Here is a 13688-nt window from a genome sequence, read left to right as displayed (position 1 = left end):
AATATTACCAGATCTCAGACAAAATATGTAAGATGAAACTTTTAAAACCCTCAAACAACTTGTAAGCACACTTTGAAGTTTCACAAGAGACCTAAACGTAGCCATTTAAAAAAAAAAAAAAAGCAATAAAGGGAGGTTTTATAAACGGAGAGTGAGATCAACATTTGCAGATTCATCCACATCAGTGCTCGGAGATGAGGTCTCTGGGGAGGAAACACTTATGAATCCCTGAGGAATTACAAAGCCGGCAGACGGACGGTATTGGTGTTGGACGTGGAAGGGGTCGAGATACGATGCACCACCACGCTAGTCCATAGGTTCCTCGGTTCAAAGGCAAAAGGGCTAACCTGTTGCTGAAATTTGTATAGTTGGGGGAGCAGACACTGATCATTCCTTCGAGACGCGGCTCGTTCTCGCCGGTGGGCATTTTGGTGTCCACCCAGAGCTTGAGAAGTTAAGAACTTCCTTGGACAGAACTGACAATGGCAAAGCCTAAATGGTGAAGCTCTTTGGGTGTTTCTTGATGGGGTTTGAAGCTGAAGACGAGTCGAGATGGTTGAACAAGTTGTACATTGAAGGGTCCGCCATTAGGATTACAGCAAACTAGGCTAGAAGAGAGTAAAAACAGAAACAAGGGATCACCCAAAGATAAAACAAAAGGTGATGGGAAGAGAAAGGGAACGGTTCAGGGTTTTTATGGGGTTTAAGGTTTTTGTTGGTATTCATATCCGCACAAGGCTGACAGGACATGCTACGACCGGCTGTTAGGTGCTGGACGGATTTACCCCCACACTGTGTTTTCAACCCTATATTGATCCCCTCAATCTAATTTTGTAAAATAATATCTGATTAAAATATTTTTTAAAATTACACTATAGTATCAATTTTTAGATTTAAGAATAACATGATTGGGAAAATTCCCTCGTTCTCGTAAGAAAACCTTATCGAAAAACAAAGTCTATACGGGACTTTTGGGGGAAGACCGCCGGAGGAGAAGACAGAGATCAATTTACAACCAGCTTTAGAAAGAACCGGATATCAGGCGAATCTGGAAGAACAAGGAAATCCAAAAAAAATCAAGAACACAAAGGATGGAAATATCAACGATAGTGCTACAGAAACAGAAGAGATGGATGCCGATAATCTATCAGGGAGAGACATGGCCGAAGCATCCGGCATGAATGAAGTAGAAGAAATTGAAAGCGCAAAACAAAAAGAAACAGGAGATAAACCAGAAACAGAGATAAGAGGGAAGGCAACATACGCAAGCATGATAGTCAACACATTTAGGGCAAGGAAAATGCTAAATACAGGTTGTGGTATTAATGATGATGAAATTGTGGTATTTGAGGAGGACTACGTTATCGACAAATTGTGTGTTTTCCCAACAATCAGATTCTCGGAAAAAGTTCATGATCAAATTGATAAAAACATGAGGAATGTCATCATCGTTCGGCTGTTAGGACGGATGATAGGATACAAAGCCCTGCTAAATCGGATCAAAGCACTATGGAAACCAATTGGAGAAATACAACTCATCGACCTAGAAAACAACTATTTCTTAGTCAAATTTGCAGATGAAGATGACTATACAAAGGTAACAGAAGGGTCATGGACAATATATGGAAGTTATTTGACAGTCCAACCGTGGAGTTGATCATTCTCAACATCTGAAAAATATCCATCACAAGTGATAGTATGGATCAGGTCACCAGGACTACCTTATAGATACTACACAAAAGCACTTTTTCGACTAATTGCTTCAGTAGTCGGACGAGTAATTAAAGTAGATTATAACACTCAGGCGGGGGAAAGAGGTAAGTTTGCAAGAATTGCGGTTTTAGTAGATCTAAACCAACCACTAATTCCTTGTATTAGAATATATAGATTCACACAAAAACTAGAATACGAGGGATTATAATAGATTTGCTTCCATTATGGGGTTTATGGGCATACAAGAGAGCAATGTGCAGCATATCAAGTACATATAGAATCTAAACGTGAGGAAGAGCTTAACGAAAGGAATAAAAACAACCATAACCTTGCAACAACATAAGAAGAAACACTATTTGGACCATGGATGGTGGTGGAAAATCGTCGAAGAAAAACATTGACAACACAAAAGACTGAGAAAGACAATGCGAAACAAAAGGCCGGTATAGGGGGCTCTCGTTTCACTATATTGAGCGAAGATGAGAATGGTCACATGGCTGAAATAGAAACAAGGACAGAGGATAAAGAAGATAATGCGAACAGAACCGGACTAGTAAATAGAGAAACAACAAAAAGGAACTCACCAGATCATCAAACAAGGGGAACAAATCGCAACATGAACATCATGGTACCAAAACCAGCAAAGAAAATGCACGAATCGGACAATATAAAAAACAAAATAGAAGTAATCCCAATGATAGAAGGACAGAACATGGAAGCAGTGGAACATATAACCACAACAGGGAACGCAAACCACACAGCCATAACCATAAAAGAACCAAGTATGGGGAAAAAATGCACGGGACTAAATTCCCAAAAGGGGGAGAAGAAGCTGGAAGGATGAGAAAAGAAAACAGTGTGAAATGATTGAAAGTAAAAAAACAAACAACTTTTCGCCCTGCAAATCATAACCTGATCAAAGAGTGGGTACATACAGTATCTAATAAGCTGTTCATAACCTCGAATGATGAACATGTCAATTTTGAACCACAAGCACTAGTTAATATGCCAATACACAATAACATGGTGATAAAGGATCAACAGATAAAGAACAATGAAGTGAAGAGACACAGAGAAGTCTCGGTTAATTGCCGAACAACAAGGTTCTGAAACCTCACAAATTCAAATAAATGACTAGTTTCATGTTTTGGAACTGCCAAGGAGCTGCAAGCCCAACCTTTAGAAGAATCTTTAATCTATTTGTTAAAGAACACAGACCAAATATGGTTGCATTATTCGAAACAAGAACGAGTGGAACAAAAGCAGACAGAATAATCAATAAACTAGGATTCACAGTCACTTTGAGTAGAAGCACATGGATTTAGAGGTGGAATTTGGCTACTATAGGAAGAAACAATGGAAATTGAGGTTACCCACATATCAAATCAATTCATTAATGGTAGATTTCAGCCTAAGGAAATTAATACATGGGCACAATTCATAGTAGTTTATGCAAACCCAAACGGGTCTAAAAGAAAACATCTATGGAGCCAACTTGAGGCACTAGCACCAAACGATAATACACCTTGGATCCTGGGGGGAGATCTCAACGTGATATTATGCATACATGAAAGAAGAGGAGGCGCAACGGCACACACAAATGGAAGCCGATTATTCGCCAATTTCATGCATTCTACTGGATTATTAGATTTAGGATTCCATGGTCCACCATTTACATGGAATCGTGGGAACCTACAACAAAGACTAGATCGTTGCCTCGGAAACACAAAGTGGATTTCAACATTCCCAAACTCACAGGTACTGCATATAGATCGAATTGGATCAGATCATCGACCCTCATCCTAAGGCTGACAACGGACAAACAATATCATAAAAATCGACCCTTCCGCTTCATAGCATCATGGCAGGAACACCCTGAGTTTAAAGACTATTAATTCCATATGGAAAGAAAACGGGGAACTAAACGAAAATATTAGCACATTCAAAACTGAAATGGAAAAATATAACTCAGACGTCTTTGGACACATAGGAAAAAGGAAAAAATCTTATTGGTATGACTGAGAGGAATAGACAAAGCCCTACAACAAACACACTCAGAATTTCTGGTAGAGTTGGATAAACAATTGCGGACAGAACTCGACATTGTACTAGACCAGGAGGAGAGTCTGTGGAGAAAAAAACACGTACAAAATGGATACTGGAAGGGGATCGAAAAACTGCATTCTATCATGCCTCAACAATAACAAGAAGAAGAGCAAACAAAATCGAAACCTTAAAATACGAAGATGGCAGTTGAAGTATTGATCAAGAGGAACTTAGAGAAATGTCAATCCAATTTTATACCAAACTATTTTCAAGCAGTGGGGATCCTAAATACAATTATGAAATAAGAGGCAAGTTCAAAAAAATAAAAGAGCATGAAAAAGAAAGCCTTACACGAGAAGTAACCAATGAGGAAATCAAGGAAGCTACTTTTGGAATGGGACCACTTAAGGCACATGGAATAGATGGAATCCATGCGTTATTTTATCAGAAAAATTAGAGCTTAGTTGGGAATTCAGTTTGCATGATGATCCGAAGAATACTCACAGAAGGAATAATGCCAGAACAACTCAACTAGACAATACTGATACTTCTACCAAAGACAGCTAAACCAGAAAAAATGCACCAGTTTCGACCAATCAACCTTTGTTCAGTGCTATATAAAACGGTCACAAAAATCATAGTAAATCATCTGAAGCCTCTGTTACCAGAATGGATATCAAATAACCAAACTAGTTTTGTTCCGTGTAGAAGCATCATTGATAATATTATAATAACCCAAGAGGTAATACATTCTATGAGAAGGAAATCCGGAAAAAAGGTTGGATGGCAATAAAAATCGACTTGGAGAAAGCATATGATAGACTGGAATGAAATTTCATAGACGCACATTACGAGACCTAGGTATCCCAGATGCTCTATGTAATCTTATTTACCACTGTGTTTCGACAGCTTCGACACAAATATCATGGAATGGATCATTGACGGATGCTTTTAAACCATCAAGGGGGATAAGACAAGGCGACCCATTGTCTCCTTATATTTTCGTTCTATGTATGGAAAGACTAGCACCAACAATTAAAATAGAAGCCGAAAAGGGACGATGAAAACCATTCCAAACATCAAGAAGTAGCCCAAAGACATCCCACTTATTTTTTGCAGATGACATGATTCTATTCGCAGAAGCCTCCTTAGACCAGCTCAATATCATCCGAACAGTACTAGAAAGATTCTGTGAAGTTTCAGGACACAAAGTAAGCATTGCAAAGACAATAATTTTCTTCTCTAAGAATGTACAGACAACACTGTGAAATCAGATAAGCACATCCTTTGGATTTACTATGGTTGATGATCTAGGGAAATATTTAGGAGTACCAATATTACACTACCGAACCACCTCGACATCCTATTATTACTTGGTACAAATGGTTCAAACTAAACTAAGCAGGTGGAAGGCAAAAACATTGTCACTAGCTGGTCGAATTACACTTGCCAAAGATGTTTTGGCAGCCATCCCAACTTACACCATGCAGACAGCAATATTACCCAAAAAAATTTGTGGAGAATTGGAAAAAATCATCAGACAATTCGTATGGGGTAAAATAGATGGAAAAGGAGGATTATCATTAGTAAAATGGGAGGAAGTATGCCAAAAAGTATCGGATGGAGGTCTTGGATTTAGAAAGAAAAACGAGCAAAATGAAGCATTTATAATGAAAAGTGGCTTTTAATCTAATAGCAAAGAAAGACGCATTGTGGGTTCGGGTTCTCAAGGCGAAGTAAAAATGTAAAGAAGAGATACCGACTAACATTAGAAACCAAAATTGCTCCAAACTATGGAAAGGGATAAGCATGGTATGGGAGGATGTCCGAAGCAACATAACCAGGATAATAGGAAACTGGATACATACCGATTTTTGGAGAGACCACTGGATTGCAGAAACAGGGCCATTAATAAATTTGGTCAATCAACGAAACCATAATCAGGTGGGAAAAGCAACCATAAAAAGCATGACTGATGAAGAAGGTAATTGGAATTGGAGGCAGATTGAACATCTTCTACCACTGCATATACTTCTGAGACTGGCAGCAATTAAAGGACCTCACACAACAGCAAACAACGATAGAATTGGATGGTTAAAGAGAGAGGATCATCAATTCTCTGACAAAATAGCATATGAAGTTAGAATAAAACAAAGGGAATATACTCAAGAACCTATATGGAAGGTAATTCACGCATACAAAAAGAACTCAAAAGGTGAAAACATTCCTATGGCTTGTTTGCAAAGGTAAAATCCTGACAAATGCAGAAAGATTTCGACGACATCTTACAATCAATGGTGTCGCAACCGTCTTTCGGTTGGACCCGAAATTGGGCTTCGACTTGAATGATTGGGTTAGGGAGTCGCCACCGACCATTTTAAACGAATTTAGGTAGGTCGGACACCATCTTACATGATCTGCGTTTTACCATAAATGTATCGGGTCCGGTGGTCGGTTACGGTCAAGGAAGGATTAGCACCCTTGAACCGCCCTTTCGGTACCAATTAATTTGTCGGTTGTCTTAATTACGAAAATTAAAAATTAAAAATAAAATTTAAAAAGTTTGATTCAAATTAATTACCTTTGATTGATTGAAAATATCCCTAAAAAGTCAAAAATGTTAAATAAAGAATAATAAATAAATATTAAATAAATGAAAAGAAGGAAAAGAAAAAAAATAATACTAAAATAAGGAAATAAAAACATTAAATAAATCAAAAGAAAAAAATGAAATAAAAAGTAATAAACTAAATGAAATAAATATAAAAAAGGAATCCATAGATGAAGGACCATATGTTGGATTTACCAAAAGTTCAAAAGCATTGTATTTTTTTTGTTTGATCTCACGCATGCAGGAGCCTTTTCTAAGGCATTTGCAATTTAATTTAAAACAAACTTTCCCTGTTAGTGCTAGCAACCAAGCAACCTTCAGTGGTAGCCATGGGAACCGAGAACTCTCCTCCATTAAGCAACAACAGCCCATCAATTCCCTCATAAATCTGCAAGTACTCGATCGGCATCTCACAATGGAAACCCAAAATCGACTTGTAATCGAACCCCTCCAAGGGCAATCTAGACAATGACTTGCCCATTAATCTCTGTAACGACTCACGCCTAATTGCAACCGCTCTCTTGCAATCACCTAATTCCGATTCCAACGAATACGAAGGAATTGTTCCCGCCACAACAGATTTAATTATCTCCTCATCTTCCTCCGTTAAATCTGTCAAAGGCTTTTCATCGAACAATTTCTAGACAGCTAATGTAGAGAGCTATAGATGAGTATTCGATTATGTCGATTCGATCATCATCAAGCCTTGCATAGTTAAATCCTAGAAGATAATCAACTTGTTCTAATTGATATTGCAGGGCCATGGAGAAGGAAATTAGTAAAGCCTAAATCTCAACTCCATAAGTGGTTCTCAGTATTGGAGAAATAGCAGTAATTTGAAGTGAACATTACCTTTATTTTTTAATCAAATCAGAAATTGATAAACATAGATGCAATGATAACATCATATAATTATTGTAAGATAAGCACTCCAAATCATCCAAACAAACTCGTGAAGAAATTCAAACAAAAGATTATTGAAAAATAAAATAAGAAGTAGGCCAAATACAACAGATCTAAAGTTCACATCACTTATCTCAATAGCGATTCTTAAGCTCCTCGAGTTGCTGGTTTAACTGCACGATTTTAACAAGAAAGCTAGTAACAGAGAAAAGGATCCAATACAGAATAAGGGCAGCGACGATGAGGAATGCGTGGCGTTGGCTTAGATAACGTCTTTGGTCAGTCCGCTAATTCGATTGCTGGTTCAAACCGGTGGCTCCTTGGTTTTCAACAAGCAATGATGGACATAATCCAGGTTCCAAGGATCCCAAAGTCAAGCCATCTATCAATCTTCTCTCCGTTGATGTTTTTGTTGTTGAAACTGGTGACGTTGAGACTCTAAAAAGCGCTGATTGAAAGTGGAAAACGTGTAGCGTTGGTGGTGGAATCGGGTTGAAGAAAAATGTTGTTTAGTTCAACGTAAGATCAATGAAACCAAAATGCAGCTCGAATGGATCCCAGTATTGTTGTTGATGATCAGTTTGAACTCCCCCTTCTGTCATGGACATATCACCTTATAAGCACATCCTTTGCTTTGGCTTCCCCCTTCCCAGATGTGAGTTGAGGAGATAATGGGTGGTTATGAATGTTGTAGGAGTAGTAGAGGTTGTTGAGTAGTTGGAAATGGGCCCTGCAAAAAAAAGAAATAATAATAATAATAAATAAATAAATAAATAATACAATAAAAATAAAAATATAAAACCCGATCAAAAATGGGTATCTACAGCTGCCCCTCTTTGCATATTCTTGTGTTAACAAGAATAGGGCAAAGACGAAAAAGACAACCAATTTTTGTCTGGTATTCTCAAATGTGATTGGTCTTCCTGGAATTGGATCGTTGTCTTCTTCTTGGTTTAAAGATTTTGGCTTGAAAATTTTTCTAGAAAGTAGTTCATCGCTGTCATCGAGCTGAATGAAATCGAACTCATCATGTCTTTGGTTGGCAGATAGCTCTTCTCGACTTAAGCTATGCTGCAAATGGTTGCTGTCACTAAGGCACGACTAACCCAGGTCCTCTTCTCGACTTGAAAACCTCGACCGCAATCGGAAAGTAGTGCGATTGATGTGTCATCGAGCTGAATGGAATCGAACTCGACAATTTTGATGGCAGATAACCCTTCTAGCCTTGAGTTATGCTGTAAATGATGTGCCTTGGAGCTGAGCGTAGTCGAACTCGAAGATCTTTGTTGACAGATAATCCTTCTTTGAGTTGGATATCCTTCGTCGCGAGGTTGAAATCCAATCTAAAGATGGATGATGCTTGTGTGCACGATTCCCTTCGTCGTGAGATTGAAACCGCGGGTGACCCCTTCATCGTGAAGTTGAGCCTGGAATTGGATATCCTTCCAAGTAAGTAGCATTGTTCTGAGTCCAATATCCTCCGTCGTGAAGTTGAAATTGGCTCTGGAACCGGGAAATTGTTTGTTGACAACCAGCCGTCCCTTCATTGTGAAGTTGAACTTGTGTTGTCTCGAGTCCAATATCCTTCGCCGTGAAGTTGAAATTGGCTCTGAAATTGGGAAGTTGTTTGTTGACAACCAGCCGTCCCTTCGTTTGTGAAGTTGAACTTGTGCTGTCTCGAGTCTAATATCCTTCGCTGTGAAGTTGAAATTGACTCTGAATGAAATTTTATTGACAATCAGCCGCCCCTTCGTCGTGAAGTTGAGCTTGTGTTGTCTTAGGTCCAAGATCCTTCGCTGAGAAGTTGAAATTGGGAAGTTGTTTATTGACAACCAGCGGTCCCTTCGTCGTGAAGTTGAACTTGCGTTGTCTTGAGTTCAATATCCTTCGCTGTGAAGTTGGGAAGTTGTTTATTGACAACCAGCGGTCCCTTCGTCGTGAAGTTGAACTTGCGTTGTCTTGAGTCCAATATCATTCGCTGTGAAGTTGAAATTGGCTCTGAAATTGGGAAATTGTTTATTGACAACCAGCGGTCCCTTCGTCATGAAGTTGAACTTGCGTTGTCTGGAGTCCAATATCCTTCGTTGTGAAGTTGAAATTGGCTCTGAAATTGAGAAGTTATTTGTTGACAACCAGCGGTCCCTTCATCGTGAAGTTGAACTTGCGTTGTCTGGAGTCCAATATCCTTCGCTGTGAAGTTGAAATTGGCTCTGAAATCGGGAAATTGTTTGTTGACAACCAGCGGTCCCTTCGTCGTGAAGTTGAACTTGCGTTGTCTGGAGTCCAATATCCTTCGCTGTGAAGTTGAAATTGGCTCTGAAATTGGGAAGTTATTTTTTGACAACCAGCGGTCCCTTCGTCGTGAAGTTGAACTTGCGTTGTCTGGAGTCCAATATCCTTCGCTGTGAAGTTGAAATTGGCTCTGAAATTGGGAAGTTATTTTTGACAACCAGCGGTCCCTTCGTCGTGAAGTTGAACTTGCGTTGTCTTGAGTCCAATATCCTTCGCTGTGAAGTTGAAATTGGCTCTGAAATCGGGAAATTGTTTATTGACAACCAGCGGTCCCTTCGTCGTGAAGTTGAACTTGCATTGTCTGGAGTCCAATATCCTTCGCTGTGAAGTTGAAATTGACTCTGAAATTGGGAAGTTATTTTTTGACAACCAGCGGTCCCTTCGTCGTGAAGTTGAACTTGCGTTGTCTTGAGTCCAATATCCTTCGTTGTGAAGTTGAAATTGGCTCTGAAATTGAGAAGTTGTTTGTTGACAACCAGCGGTCCCTTCGTCGTGAAGTTGAACTTGCGTTGTCTGGAGTCCAATATCCTTCGCTGTGAAGTTGAAATTGGCTCTGAAATTGGGAAATTGTTTGTTGACAACCAGCGGTCCCTTCGTCGTGAAGTTGAACTTGCGTTGTCTAGAGTCCAATATCCTTCGCTGTGAAGTTGAAATTGGCTCTGAAATTGGGAAGTTGTTTTTTGACAACCAGCGGTCCCTTCGTTGTGAAGTTGAACTTGCGTTGTCTTGAGTCCAATATACTTCGCTGTGAAGTTGAAATTGGCTCTGAAATTGGGAAATTGTTTATTGACAACCAGCGGTCCCTTCGTCGTGAAGTTGAACTTGCGTTGTCTGGAGTCCAATATCCTTCGTTGTGAATTGAAATTGGCTCTCGGGCAAAATGTGTTGTTTCGAGAGAAACTTTCAATCTGTCGAGTTGGTCGAAGTGTAGCTTCTTACTGCCGAGTTAATCAACCACCATCCTTCTTTGAAGGCGCTTGAGAATCGAGTATCCTTCATCCTGAAGTCAAAACTTGACTCTAAAAGCTGCAAAAACGTGTATGCTAAAATGATGAATGTGATGCACCTAATATGCATGCAATATGAATGAATTATGTGTTATCTTCTGGATGAAGTCTCGTGCTTTGTCTGTCAATCAGGTCCTTAGAATCGATCGTGCCCTACTATCTTCTCGAGCTTTGGCTTTACAAACCTTTCAAATCTGAGACTACTCTGTTTGAAAAATGTTTTTCTCTTTTTTCTTGTTTTAGGAGAAAAAATGTTGTAAAATATTGTTGACAATTGACTCAAATTGTAAACGTGAGTTCAAAGAATATCAAAGGAATCAAGAGCTTTTTTAATGCTTTTAGAGTCACAGCTCTTTGAAAAATGTTCAAATTGATGAGTTTGCCTTAGGTTGGCCTCCTCTCTAAGGTTTTGGTAACCCAAAATGTCATTTTTTAAATATCACAACATGCTTTGGTATTTCAATTGGGTGCGGACAAAATGACGCAACTAGCATGATCAATTACTAGACCTTTTATTTCGGTCCTCTGAAATCTTCCATTTGTTCAAGCTTTGTAGGCTCCTCTAATAAAGGCAGTGCAAAAAATATCGGTCTAAAAAAATGAAATTCTTGAGTGCCCATGTGAATTTGACTATAACATGTATTCCTTAACTCCCTTAGTCCATCATTACCGAAAATTTCTTGCTTAGATAAATTTGATTTAATTTACCGTTATCTGGCTAGCTGAATCCATAAAGCCGGGGCGTTTAACCAATTGCTTTAGAGGGACAGCTTAATATTATAATCACTCTTATCAAGTTAACTGAAGGGTTCATCTCATCACAAAGTCTTCAGCCTGACAAGAGCAGTAGAACAAACACCGAATTGCCAAGTGTCCGAGCAATGTCATGGTTTGAACGTAATCTATTCATAAGGCCAGGGCTTTCAAGTTTTCTCTATAACCAATTGCCTTAGTGGAATAGCTCAACTTTACGGATTTAATTTCTTAAGATTGTCAAGGAGAAACTGTTATAGCCTAGGTGTTGGTTGAAAGTCAAAAATTTCATCTTTAGAGTTCAATTTTCAAGCAACTGACCTAAACTGGATTCACCTACTCGACTCTTTCATTTGTAAAGATCACCATCTTCATTGAACGTCTTAAATAAAAACATAGTAATTGTCATATGCAAATGATGCCCCATGTTGTCTGCACCTTATAAAAGGAAAAGGTTGTATTGGTTAATTGTAAGAGCAGGGTACGGTGTTTGAGGGTATATTCTGGGTAAGGTCAAGGTCCTTGTTTTAAAACATGTTACTTTGTCAAAGATCCGTAACTTTGAATCATTCACAGAGTTTCTTAAATGATATTCAAAGAATTACAAGTTTACAAATGTGATTCATTACTCGTCATCATTAAAGTAACATAAATTTATTCAAATGTTCTTATAAAAACTTGAAAAAGTGGAAAAAGCAAGTTCAAACAGAATGCCTCAAATGATGAAATGATCTCCCTCACTTGGATGCCCCCAAGTTGTTGAAATCGATCCAGTTATGGTTACGCATCTTTTGTACGACCCTCTTGAATGCGTAACAGTTCTCAATTGTGTGCCCTGGAACTCCGCCGTGATATTCACAATGCGCATTCCCATCATACCATCTGGGGTACGGGGCTACATGGATTTCTCTGGATATGGTGACATCACATGTGCGTCAAACAACTGTTGGTAAAGCTTCTTATATGTCATAGGATCAAAATGTTCTCATTTTTGATAAGACATGTGAATGTAAAAAAAAGGAAAAATAATGCGAATGTAAAGAAAAATAACAAAATGCACAATATGTCTGAATGCATGATGCATGAAATGTTCGAGGCATTGATCCAAAAAATGTACCTGTTATTATAAATAATCCTTATTGGGGCAAAAGTGTTACGTCTTAAGAGACAAAAATATTTTGAAGGCATAGACCCCGAACAGCTTCTGATAGGTTGACTAGTCTTCTGCCTTCGTCTGTCACCGGTTGAATACCCTGTCAAACGTTCCGGCTCCTTTGGCTAAAATGTGCAAATAACGAGCTGCTTGCCCCCAAAAGGTCTCGAATGACTGCATCTCCGGCTTTCACTATCTGCCAAGCTTGTTTCTAACGAAAATGCCATTGGAGCGAGAGAAACTATCCAAAGCTTGCTTCTTGAATTCATCAGCAATGGCATCCAGCTCAGCTAGGGTTTCACCATCTTGTTCTTGTAGTTTTCGAAAGGAGCGACCGGGTCAGTGACCTTTTCCTCGTCTTGCCCCTGCAACTTTGTCTTTGAGTATTCTTTGACCGCGGTTGGACTTCTGAGTTTTTTTATCTCTTTGTATTATAACCCCTTTTTCCGTTAATGTAGATTATTTACGTTTAACAAACACATTTTTGGTAGATCAACACCTCGTTTTAATGATGCGAATGATAAAAAAAATGCCAAAGAAAAAAAATGAAATTGAGGAAAAACAAGTTAGTGAGATAAGGAAAATAATAAAAAAATGATGAAAATGAAAAGTCCTACCCTACATGATATCTACCCCACATGCTTATTATTCCTACCCGGACATGATTTTTATCCCGCATGCTAATTTCAAACAAATCCTAACCGCATATTTGTCTAGTTCGCATGCTTGGAGCAGGAAATAAAAATAGCCTAGGGTTTGGAATGAGGTTTTGGGGTGGGCTCTAATTCCCTATACTCTCTCGGTTTAGGTTCTAAAAAAAGGTACCCGAGTTCTCCACGCTGGTGCCCCCTTGGGCTTACCAGACCCTTAGTCCTAAACCCATCACAGGCTCGTGTGGACTAAGTTAAACTCGAGGGGACACATTCCCTTATGCCCGCACGGTGAATAAATTCACACGAAGACATAAGGTATATGAATCCCGAATGCTACTTGCCTGACTTGGAATAAATGTCAGTACAACTATTTATTTGGAAAAAAAATAATCAAAGGTAAATAATTGGAATCGAATAAATAAATTTAAATTTAAATTTACCATTTTCGCATAAAAAGACAACCGAAAATTAATTCTGACCTGACTCACTTACTTGTCCCCAGCGGAGTCGCCAAGCTGTCGCAACCGTCTTTCGGTTGGACCCGAAATTGGGCTTCG

At 38.9% G+C, this 13688-nt stretch overlaps 1 pseudogene; it reads right to left on the bottom strand.

The window, feature by feature from the left end:
• Positions 1 to 138: 138 nt before the first annotated feature.
• On the bottom strand, positions 139 to 588 carry LOC120118728 (annotated as a pseudogene).
• Between the last annotated feature and the right edge of the window lie 13100 nt (positions 589 to 13688).

Source organism: Hibiscus syriacus, unplaced genomic scaffold, assembly GCF_006381635.1.
Source record: "Hibiscus syriacus cultivar Baekdansim isolate YM2019G1 unplaced genomic scaffold, ASM638163v2 tig00110328_pilon, whole genome shotgun sequence".
NCBI lineage: Eukaryota > Viridiplantae > Streptophyta > Magnoliopsida > Malvales > Malvaceae > Hibiscus > Hibiscus syriacus.
The sequence above is the reverse complement of the archived record's forward strand: the minus strand, read 5'-3'. Positions and strand labels throughout refer to the sequence as shown.